This window comes from Miscanthus floridulus, chromosome 10 (genome assembly GCF_019320115.1).
Source record: "Miscanthus floridulus cultivar M001 chromosome 10, ASM1932011v1, whole genome shotgun sequence".
NCBI classification, from domain to species: domain Eukaryota; kingdom Viridiplantae; phylum Streptophyta; class Magnoliopsida; order Poales; family Poaceae; genus Miscanthus; species Miscanthus floridulus.
Genome location: NC_089589.1, coordinates 34,429,521 through 34,440,891, shown reverse-complemented (window position 1 = coordinate 34,440,891; position 11,371 = coordinate 34,429,521).

Genomic DNA, 11,371 nt, shown 5'->3' with positions numbered 1-11,371 from the left:
GGCTATTCTGTAGCCACCTCCATTTACCATAATTTTATATACTAATTTACGATAATGTCAATATATATTTACTATAGTTAGGTTACTATAACACACGGGGATATTTACCATAACGTTGTAGTAAATCACTTAGTAAGGAGTTACTATAATCTCATAAATTAACATAGTAATTATCGTAACTCAAAGTGGCTACAGAATAAGTTATTTTGTAGCCAGCTACAGGATAGTAGTTCTATATATATATATATATATATATATATATATATATATATATATATATATATATAGGGCCCATGTGGGTGGTTCCAAGTGTGGAAGAGAGAAGGATGAAAAGACACCCCTTGGATTAATCCATAATTGAGCACTAAATAATAATTCTCAACAGATATGACAGCTCTTTGCATTTTTAAAGCGAAAACACTTATGGATTCCTTCCTACGCAATTTCAATTTTAGCAACGCATGGTACATGTTCTGTTATCACATATGCCGATTCTTTTTACTTTTGTCTATCTAAAACCAACAAATATTCTTTCGAAATTTCCGCAGCAACGCACGGGAACTACCTAGTTTAGACTACTATGGAGTACTAGAGACCAAGGAGTCAAATCCAAGTATTGCTCGCATGGGCGTACTTTTCCTGGTGAATCCATTCATCGTGCGCTAGAGAAGCCTTAATTAAGAGACTCTTTGCATGATTCTTTATCACAAAATTTAGAAACCAAACAAAAAAAAATGCTCCAATAAACCCTCTAAGCTACACTTCATCTTTCCCGCTCTCCAGAATCACCCTTCCCGCTCTCCAAGTTTGGAGACTACATATCCCTTTAAATACAATATATGATAGTTTTCTATGATTTTTTTCGTACAAGAAAAAATAGTAATAAGCTATTTGTGTATAAAGAATAAAAAACTAGAGAGTATATTCATTGAGTGGCTCTCAAATAGAGATATAGAAATTGAATTTTGTAGAGGCTCATGGAATTGCTCTAGTAGCGAATATATAAAAACCATATGTACAAGTAGTGAATTATTTTTGGACAGTCCAATTTCAATTTTATGACAATTTTTTTGTGATCTCGAGGTTCCATAAAAGACTAGGAAATATATGAAAATGTGATGTTATGGACTTTTATTTTTACCTCCTGGAAAAGTTTATGTACACGATGTATCTTGTTCATATTGCACACCCACACCGAAACCAACCGCTCTCTTCCTTCCTCGTTTACTAGTTTGCAAAAACCAACAAGGTTTTTCCTCTTTTATTAGCTTGCAAAAACCAACAAGGTTTTCCTCCTTTATTAGTTTGCAGATTTGAAGACAGAGAGAAAAAAATATCCAAAAAAAAAAGCACGACAGAGAGAAAAATACTTCCATTGCCTGGATTTGAACCCGGGTCTGCCTGGGTGGAAGCTAGGTATCATAACCGGACTATACGACAATGGATTGGATGTACTTGTTGCTTGCTAAAGTTTACTTAAATAATAATAGAACAGCACAGTTGAGCAGGCACCGCAACGTCACAAGCAATGCAAATAAGTGACTTCCGACATTACAGACATAGTGATAAGGCCAGTATATTTAATAATTCCAAATACATGTAGTTTCTGTGGTGACTTTTTTTAATTAGATCTTGATTCCAAATACATCTATTCTCTATTTTTGTGATGATTTCTGGTTAGATCGTGATTGCCTACGAGCGCGTGTGTAAATAACTAGCAGTACACTCTAGAATACTCCTAGCTAATTAGTCTGGCCCAAAAACTCGTAGGTACGCAGGATCCGAAGCGTGAAGCGTCGGTTGAACGCACAATTGCCCAAAAGGATGGATCGACTTGCTGTTTGATCAGTCCATGTGACTTCCGCGGTTTCTTTCTCCCGATGCCTGTCTAGTTTTGCCGTTCTTCCGCTAGCTGTTCCATGACATCGCCAGTCGCCACCAGCCCACCACAACCTGCGGACCATCGAGCCGTCGACGCAGGCACGCGGCACGCTGCGTCATGCGTGCCTGATCAGCTCGTCTGAAAACTCCGAATTGATCCTTGATCGCTGAGTGATGTTCTTCTGCTAGTTCTCCCTGTCGGCGGCCTCGACGGGCGGCGGCCTGACCGTCCGACACGGCGACACCCTGACGACGAGTATGGAAATTATACAGTTTCTAACTTAGTAACTTGTTGTGCGTGAGCGTGCAGATTGTTCGTTCCTTTCTCGTTCGCTCGGCAAAGATTGGCTACGGGCTGTCTACCGGTGAAATCACTAATTGTCATCACGGATTAAAAGTTGATCAGTAGGTATCCTTTTCCCTACCGAGGCTGTTTGGATCATTTCATTTTGAGAAATTGAAATCTACTAAATAAACTAGGTTATTTGACTTGGAATTTGACATTCCACCACTTTCCAAAGCTCACATATAAGCCTATCTTAAATTCATAGGGTGGGAGATGGAAATTGATTTTATAGATTATCATCATATGTTTCTACTCTATAACTTATAACACGCTATTCAACTCGATCACTCCCCTATGGTAGAAATGCAACACATAAGTATCTCTCTTTTATAGCCAACAATAATATACAAATATAATCCATATATAAACATATTAGCTTAATTAATTTATGTCTAAATTATGATTATTAAAATGAATTCAATTCCAAAGATCCAAACGGGGCCTTATGACTTGTAATTTCGTAAATTGAGAATCTAATTTATTTTATGTAATTATTTGTAACTAACTGTTTCTTTAATACTTCCATTACTTATCTCATCTTATTTACTATGAATGTGACTGAGGCGCTAGCTGAAAGAACCTTCTCAAAATTAAAAATTGTTAAAAGAACAATTTGAAAACTATAATGTCTCAAGAGAGGTTAAATGGTCTGTATTGAGAAGAAATTAATGAACGATAGCAATATTGATATTATCATCAACGACTTTGCACTGATGAATGTTAGAAAAAAAAATTTAGGTAATTTAACAAGTACAATTATTTCATTTCATATGAATTTTAATTTTTGATATTCATGTGGAGTATTATTTTTATTATATTTATTACAAAGGGGTCCTGTGTTTAAGTTTGGCTCTAGGCACCGAAATTCCCAGGACTGACAGTGTTTAGAAACCTTATATGTTGATAAAACCTACCCTCACCAATCAATGTGTGATCAAACCTCCACGATCTAATATTATTTTACACATGGGACTGGATGCCACATTGCCACCTGAAGCCAATGAAAAAAAACTGAATTCAGCTTTGGCTCCTGATACATGGCTTTCTTTTTTCATGTGAAGCCGGAGCTGGAGTAATAAGCATTGTCAAATAGTGCCTTAAATCCTCGCGGCACGTCACCTAGGGACTAGGGCAGTTGCGCTGCAGTCATTTTAGGTGCTGTTTGATCTGGCTACTAAAATTTAGGAGGTAGGTTGGGAGGACGTTGTATAGGGTGTTCAGATACTAATAAAAAAAACAAATTACATAATCTGTCAATACTCCATGAGATGAATTTTTTAAGCATAATTAATCCGTCATTAGCACATGTTTACTGTAGCAAAATATTGTCAAATCATGGACTAATTAGGCTCTAAAGATTCGTCTCGCAAATTAGTCACAAACTATGTAATTAGTTTCGTAATTAGTTTATATTTAATACTCCATGCATGTGTCCAAACATCCGATGAGACAACGACTAAAATTTAGGAGGGGCAACAAACACCCCCAAGGTGATCCACTGCCAAGCTTGGTACATCAATACTCAACCCCAGAAATTCGACTTGACGCCATTCAAAGTACTGATATCCTAACAGTGTGATTTCCCACGCAAAGTGAAACGAGCTTGAATAATTACCACAATTGGCGCCGGTTGCCCACCACATCTGCACGTTCTTGGACGCTAGCTCCAAATTTATATTAACATATTTGTACTCAACGTCATTGGTGCGTAATTAATTGTGACAAATATATGAGGACTACTTGGTAACCTAATATAGGGATGATCCATTTTCTAATGAAGAGTGAAATGCACATAGGGCACCTAAACTTTTCTACACATTCTCATTTAGGTCCATGAACTCTCAACACTAGCTAGCGATTCAAATAGTCCATTCGAAGTGTGAATTCAGGTTCATGATTGGATCTAGAGTGATCTTAGAATGAACTACTTGAAAAGTTAAATGACTCAGTGATCACTATTTGAGGGTTCATAGGTCTAGACGAGAATGCAGAAAAAATCTGAGGACCCTTATTCCATTTGAACTTTAATTAATAACAGAGCCAAATGAACAAACATTTGGAAGCCTCAATCTTATTATTATTGTTGGAATACATGGGCTTGTCCCAATTGAGAATTCTAATTATTTCAAATAAATATGAAAGGTTGATTAATGGATTCCATGTGGAGGATGGTATGGAACCTTGTTACCATTTTGCTAGTTGAAGTTGAGGATAGCATGATTAAATATGGAAGCACTCTCCACTTCACTAAGTCATGTGAGAGGGAAGAGAAGGAAAACAACACACGCGCCCGCCCCGCCCTACACTTGTAAATGATTCACCAAAATTCGACCCATGGCCTTGTTGGAGCGTGGCCTCTTTTTGCAATTTTATTTTTTGGTTGCTTGGCCATTAAGTCTGTGAACTAGCAACCTAATCGATAGTTCCTTATCTCGACATGAGCTCAGGTAGTTCCCCCTATTTATATGACCTATTAGCTACTGATAGACATTAATCTATTTGAGTAAAACAATCAGCTCTGCAAGGGCCATGCCACGCACTAATACAGAGACGGGCTTTACTCCCGGTGGGGAACCCCCTCTAGTCCCGGTTCCCCACCCGGGAGTAAGCATCCGGGACTAAAGGGGGTCCTTTAGTCCCGGGTCAGAAACCGGGACTAAAGGGGGACCTTTAGTCCCGGTGGGTAACACCAACCGGGACTAAAGATCCTCCCAGCTTTAAAAAAAATAATACCTCCCACCGCTGCGTCCCGTGAGATTCGAACCCAAGACCTCATGCATTGCCTCGCGCGTAGCTTACCACCTCACCTACACAACACATCTGACAATGGATGGGATGCTTCCCTTTTGAACTAACCCATCGGGGGACCTTTAGTCCCGGTTGGTGGCTCCAACCGGGACTAAAGGGTCCTTTAGTCCGGGTTGGTGTTACCAACCGGGACTAAAGGGTCTACCTTTAGTCCCGGTTGGTGTTATCAACCGGGACTAAAGGTTGAGGACTTTTAGTCCCGGTTGGTGGCTCCAACCGGGAGTAAAGGTCCACCTTTAGTCCCGGTTGGTGTCTCCAACCGGGACTAAAGGTCCCCTGCCACTGTGCCGAGCGCAGTAGCCGTTGGGCAGGGACCTTTAGTCCCGGTTGGAGACACCAACTGGGACTAAAAGTCTCTCTAGTCCCGGGCGCAAAAAATATCGGGATTAGAGCTCATTTTAGCCTCGGATGAAAGGTCTGTTCTCTACTAGTGACGGAACGCTGCCACCGCTGCTAGTAAGGATGATGTTGCCACCGCCATTCGTGAGGACAATGTTGCTACCGCCGTTGGTGAGGACAACCATTCCTCGAGAACGTTGCCCCGTCCACTCTTTCTCCACCGGCCAGGTGCATTCGCTTCCTCACGTTCCCACGTCCTCCTCCTTGCTCAAGAAGGTCATCATCGCATCTCGCACCAAACACACATCCAACCCGGCCCTTTACTTGCCAAAATGACATGGAGTTGAACCCTTCACCTGGCAAATGGTGGAGCATGACTAGGAGAGAAGAGATCAAGGAGTGGAGAGAGAGAGAGAGAGATCATGGAGGAGAGGAGAGAGAGATTGAGGGAGCGCACTTTTACCGCTACTAACCACAAGTTAAGGCATGGCTACCATTGTCGCTCACAAACCACGAGCAGCGGCCTAGCCAGATCTGTGACAAGGATGATGGATCTGCAATGACGAGGGGGGCCCACTACCCCAGATTTAGACATCACTGCCGGCCTCATCACTGCCGGATTTGTGACAACCGGCAGTGATGTACCTTCACTACTGGTTATGAGCTTGAAAATGAGAAAATGATTGGGGCTGGGCTAAAACTGGCAGTGAAGGACCACATCACTGCCGATTTGTGGCTTGAACTGATAGTGTTTTGGCGGCCACTCATCACTGTCGGTTTAAGCCAAGAACCGATAGTGATTTGGATCTATCACTGTCGGTTCTAGCTAAGAACCAACGATGATAAGTCTACAACACAAAAGGCTGCAGCCATCCTCTTCTTCCTCCTCTCTTCCATCCCGAGAACAGATGCGCGTGTTTGGGCCCTTCCCTCCATTGTTGCGTCTGCTCTTCGCCATGAAGCTAGCGCTTGGATTTTGAAGAATGGTTTGATCTTTTTTCTTTAAGGTTAGTAACAAACATTCACTCCTTTGATTTTGTTGCTTAATTAGCTTTGTTTTGATGGCTACATTGCTTGATTCTCATTTTAGTTCTTTCTTCATTCTAGAGAGCACTTTTCCAATTGGACATTTGTGCAAGGCTCAAATTGTGGTGAATCCATCATGCAAAAGGTTGGTGTCTATGAACACATTTAAATTCCTAGCTAATTATTCTATGGTGGTCAAGATCATCTTTGTTAGTATGTGATGCTATAATTAGTTCTTAGAAGTAAAGTAGAATAGATGTTCTTCATTATTGTGCAATAATTGTTTTTTACTACGATTTTTAATTTACAGGGCCGGACTACCAATTTTAATTTTCCAATAATTAGTGTACAATAATATTTTCTAAAAATGGTACTTTCGAGCTACAATTGTTGTTCATGAAGCTCAATTTCTTATTAATTCTTTGTAATTACTATCTCAGTATTTTTTGTGCAAAGATAGATCGAGAGTGGATGCATCTGTCCCGAATGGACAAGCGGTACATGCATGGCGTCAACCAGTTTATCACCGATGCCAAAGCCCATGTTGGGAATGGGAACCATGTCTTCTGCCTATGCAAAGATTGTAAGAATCAAAGGAACTTTCGTCAAATGGAGTCTATATGATCGCACTTGATTACCAGGGGTTCATGCCAAACTATACGATGTGGACTATGCATGGCGAGGTTGGTGTGAATGTTCTGTAGGAAAATGATGATGATGTGGACATGCCTGACATAGCCATCCACAATGCTAACGAGGAACCCGATGTCAACAATGAACCTATGGCCACAGTTAATAATGTGCTTAGGAACACGCTAGCTGACGACATCGAGGATAACGATATCATTTCTCAGCTGCTACGTAATGTAGAGACCAGATGTCTTAGTGAAAGATAGCTGAGAAAGCTAGAGAAAATGAGACAAGATGGCAAAACACCATTATATAGGAATTGTCCAATGAGCAAACTGGAAGCCAATATCATGCTGTTAGAGTTCAGATCGACAAACGGATTGAGCGATAAAGGCTTCGATCAGTTGTTAGGTATAATAAGGAAAATGCTCCAAGAAAAAAACGAGTTGCTAGAAAAGACATACTTGGCCAAGCAAATGATCTGCCCCATCGGCCTCGAGGTTGAAAAAATCCACGCATGTTCCAATGATTGCATATTGTACCATGGAGAAAAATACAAAGACTTGGACAAGTGTCCCAAGTGTGAAGCTCCATGGTACAAGGAAGGGCCATCAGATGAGGGTAGCAAGACCAGAGGAGGTCCTGTAAAGGTCGTTTGGTATTTCCCTATAGCTCCCCGGGTGTATAGGCTGTTTGCATATGCAAAGTCAGCCAAGCTGTTGCGCTGGCATGGGGAAGAGCGTAAGAAAGATACAATGATGAGGCACCCCGCCGATGGGCATGACTAGAGGACTGTCAATACTATGTTCTATAAGGACATCGGTGGAGAGGTAAGACACCTTTGGTTTGCTTTGAGCACCGATGGGATGAATCCTTTCGACCAGGTTAGAAGCAATCATAACACCTAGCCAGCGACGCTCTGTATATACAATATTCCACCTTGGGTCTGTATGAAGCGGTCGTACATCTAGATGCCACTACTGATCCAAGGGACAAGACAACCTGGGAATGACATCGATGTATTTCAGGAACAGTGATCGATGAACAAGAGGAGATGTTTGAAAAGGGTGTGCCGGATATTTGGGACGAGTACAAAAAGGAACATGTCATGATCAAGGGAGTACTTATCGCTACAATCACCGACCTGCTAGGTCAAGGTTCGTTGTCTGGAGAGAAGACAAAAGGCTATACTGGATGTATCGAGTGCTTGGACAACACCGATACGGTAAATCTGCCAAATAACTCAAAGATAGTTTATATGGGACAATGTAGGTTCCTACCTAAGGATCACCCTTACCGTAGGAACAGAAAAGATTTCAATGGTACTATTGAGAAACGCTTAGCTCCAAAATATCGAGACGGGCCTGCGATACTTCGAGAACTCAACAAACTGGAGGTTGTCCTTGGGAAGAGGGACAATGTAGTAGCAGCGCCTGATGGGAGCGTTTGGAAGAAAAAAATCAGTTTTCTGGAAACTACCTTACTAGCCATTTTTTAGTGTATGACACTGTCTTGATCCCATGCACATCACTAAAAACATGTGCGCTAACACTCTTAACACATTGATGGACACCGGGGGGACATCGAAGGATTCACTAGCCACACGCCTGGACATGCAACACTTGGAATCAGGAAAGAGTTGCATCCAGTGAAGCTAGAGAATGGCCAGTTCAAACTTCCGGTTGCGTCATGGACATTAAAGAAGGAAGAAAAGTGTGCGCTTATTTCTTTCTTCAATGAACTCAAAGTTCCGACGGGCTACTGTGCGAACCTAAAGAGGCTAGTGAACATGAGAGAACTCAAGTTCAACTATGGCCCTATGAAGGCCCATGACTATCATGTCATTATGACTCAGCTGCTCCCTGTTGCCCTACGTGGTACCCTCCCCCAAAGGTTTGCGCCCCAATCATAAAGCTTTGCTCGTTCTTCAACGCGATCTCAAAAAAGGTCATTGATGTGTCCACGCTAGAGCAGCTACAGCGGGACATAGCCAAAACTCTCGTTAGGCTTGAGATGCATTTCCCGCTGACTTACTTTGATATCTCATTGCATCTGCTCATTCATCTTATTGACCAAATTAGAGCCCTTGGCCCAATATACCTGCATTAGATGTTCCCTTTTGAAAGATTGATGAAAGTTTTTAGGAGGTATGTTAGGAACAGATTCATGCTAGAAGGGGGCATGGTTGAAGAATGGTAAACGAAGGAGGCCATTGAGTTCTGCACATATTATCTGGACATCAAAAGGGTCGGAGTTCTAGAATCTCATCACGAGAGAAGACTACGTGGGAAAGGAACGATCGGGAGAAATATGTTACAGTAGACCATGTTTCTTTCAGACAGGCATAGTTCGCTGTTCTCCAGCAAGCCAAGGGTGTGATGCCATACATTGACGAGCGCAGGCAATCGCTGTAAACTCTGTATCTGAGCAGGTCACAGGCTTGGCTGGATAAAAAACATACGGAGGAATTTATCAACTGGTTGCGACGTCACTTGCTTGGAATAAAGTTAGGTAATCAACTGGATGCCTTAGCCAAGGGGCCTTCGAGTACATATCTTAAGTACCAAGGGTATGAGATCAATGGATTCACATTTTACATAAAAAAGTAAGATGGAAAGAGCACATACCAAAATTATGGTGTTCGTTTTGATGCTCACGACGAAAACGACAACGTGCAGGCGACATACTATGGTTTCATAGAGGAGATATGGGAGCTAGTCTACGGTCCATTGAGAGCAGCTCTTTTTCGCTGCCAGTGGGTCCGGCTCGAGAAAATCAACACTAACAGCGAAAGGTTCACTACCGTTGATCTCACTAAGACCGCATACAGAGACGACCCATTCGTCCTTGCAAGAGATGTTATGCAAGTCTTCTATGCAAGGGACAACAAGACAAAAGGAAGGCTAAAAGTAGTTCTAGAAGGGAAAAGAAAGATTGTCGGTGTCAATGGAGTGACGGACGAAGAAGACTACAGGGGTTATCAGGAAATGCCTCTATTCGGGGCGAACGTACCCCTACCTATCCTTTAAGAGGGTGACAAACCTGCTTACGTACGGCTTGATCATAATAAGTCCCTCATTATTGATGCACCTAAAGATAGTTAGATTATTGTTAACTATGTAATCATTATTCGGACGTTGTTCACCAACTATGTAATCTAATTTATATTTTGTGCGCTTCTCTAAAATTAAATAATTGACTATGTAATCAAATATTGAGATGATGTTCAGAAACACTATTATTTAATAATTATAGACCATTAATTAATTATCATAGAATTAAATAGTCGAGACACAAATATTTGTATTATTTTACAATAAATTATATGTAGTTACTCCCGTTCAGAGCATAAAACAAAAAAAGAAAACATACCTTGACATAGGCGGAGTATACATTCTTCACAGAGGTACATAAGCCATTTTATTGAACCATGACTATACACATAGGTTATCAAGGTTTCTATGGTTCATAAGTATTCTGGAGTCGTATTGGTCTCAAACTTTTTTTAGGCTTGCACGTGCCACGTGTGAAGAAAACATCTAGTTTGGGATTTTTCGGAGATGGTTTGCTACTTTCTGAGGTTTAATTGAATTTCCGCGCGATGACACCGTTTAATTATACGTTGAACTGAGTCTACCCACGAAAAGATCCGGAATGATGCCAAACTTTTACATATGCTCTAATGTGCCCTAGGGATAAGAATTTTGTGGAGGTTGATGAAAAAATCTATTGAGTCCAAGATGAAATTCACCCTCTTTTGACTCATCCAGCACACAAAAAAATATAATAAATAAAAAAACTAATCAGAAAAACCTAAGATCCTGTGTGGGGTCTTAATTTGGGTGTACATGCTTACCAAAAAAATTTCAAGCCATTTCGACATAGGAATACACATGCTTCTATTTATTCACTATATAAAAGAAATTTTTAATATATATAAACATCATTGTCGGTTTCAAAAAACCGACAGTGATGAGACGAAACCGATAGTGATGCTGGTTATCACTGTTGGTTTATTTTAAAAACCGGCAGTGATATATAAAAAATTAAAAAAAATTATGCCAGCCCTCGGATTTGAGCTCAGGTCTCGGGCTATAGAGTTTTGAGACTTAACCGCTGCGCTAGTATAGGATGTGTGCCAAGACTAATTTATTTTTTATTTTTGACCTTTAGACCGCTTAATAAATTATAAAATTAAATAAAAAAAATAGGGTCACCTGGGATTTGAACACGGGTCTCGGGGGCTAAGTTGCGGGGTCTTAACCGTTGAGCCAGTCGGAGGTATTCGAAAGAAATGAAAAAGATAACGTACTTAGGCCATAACCGCTACACCGCAATCAC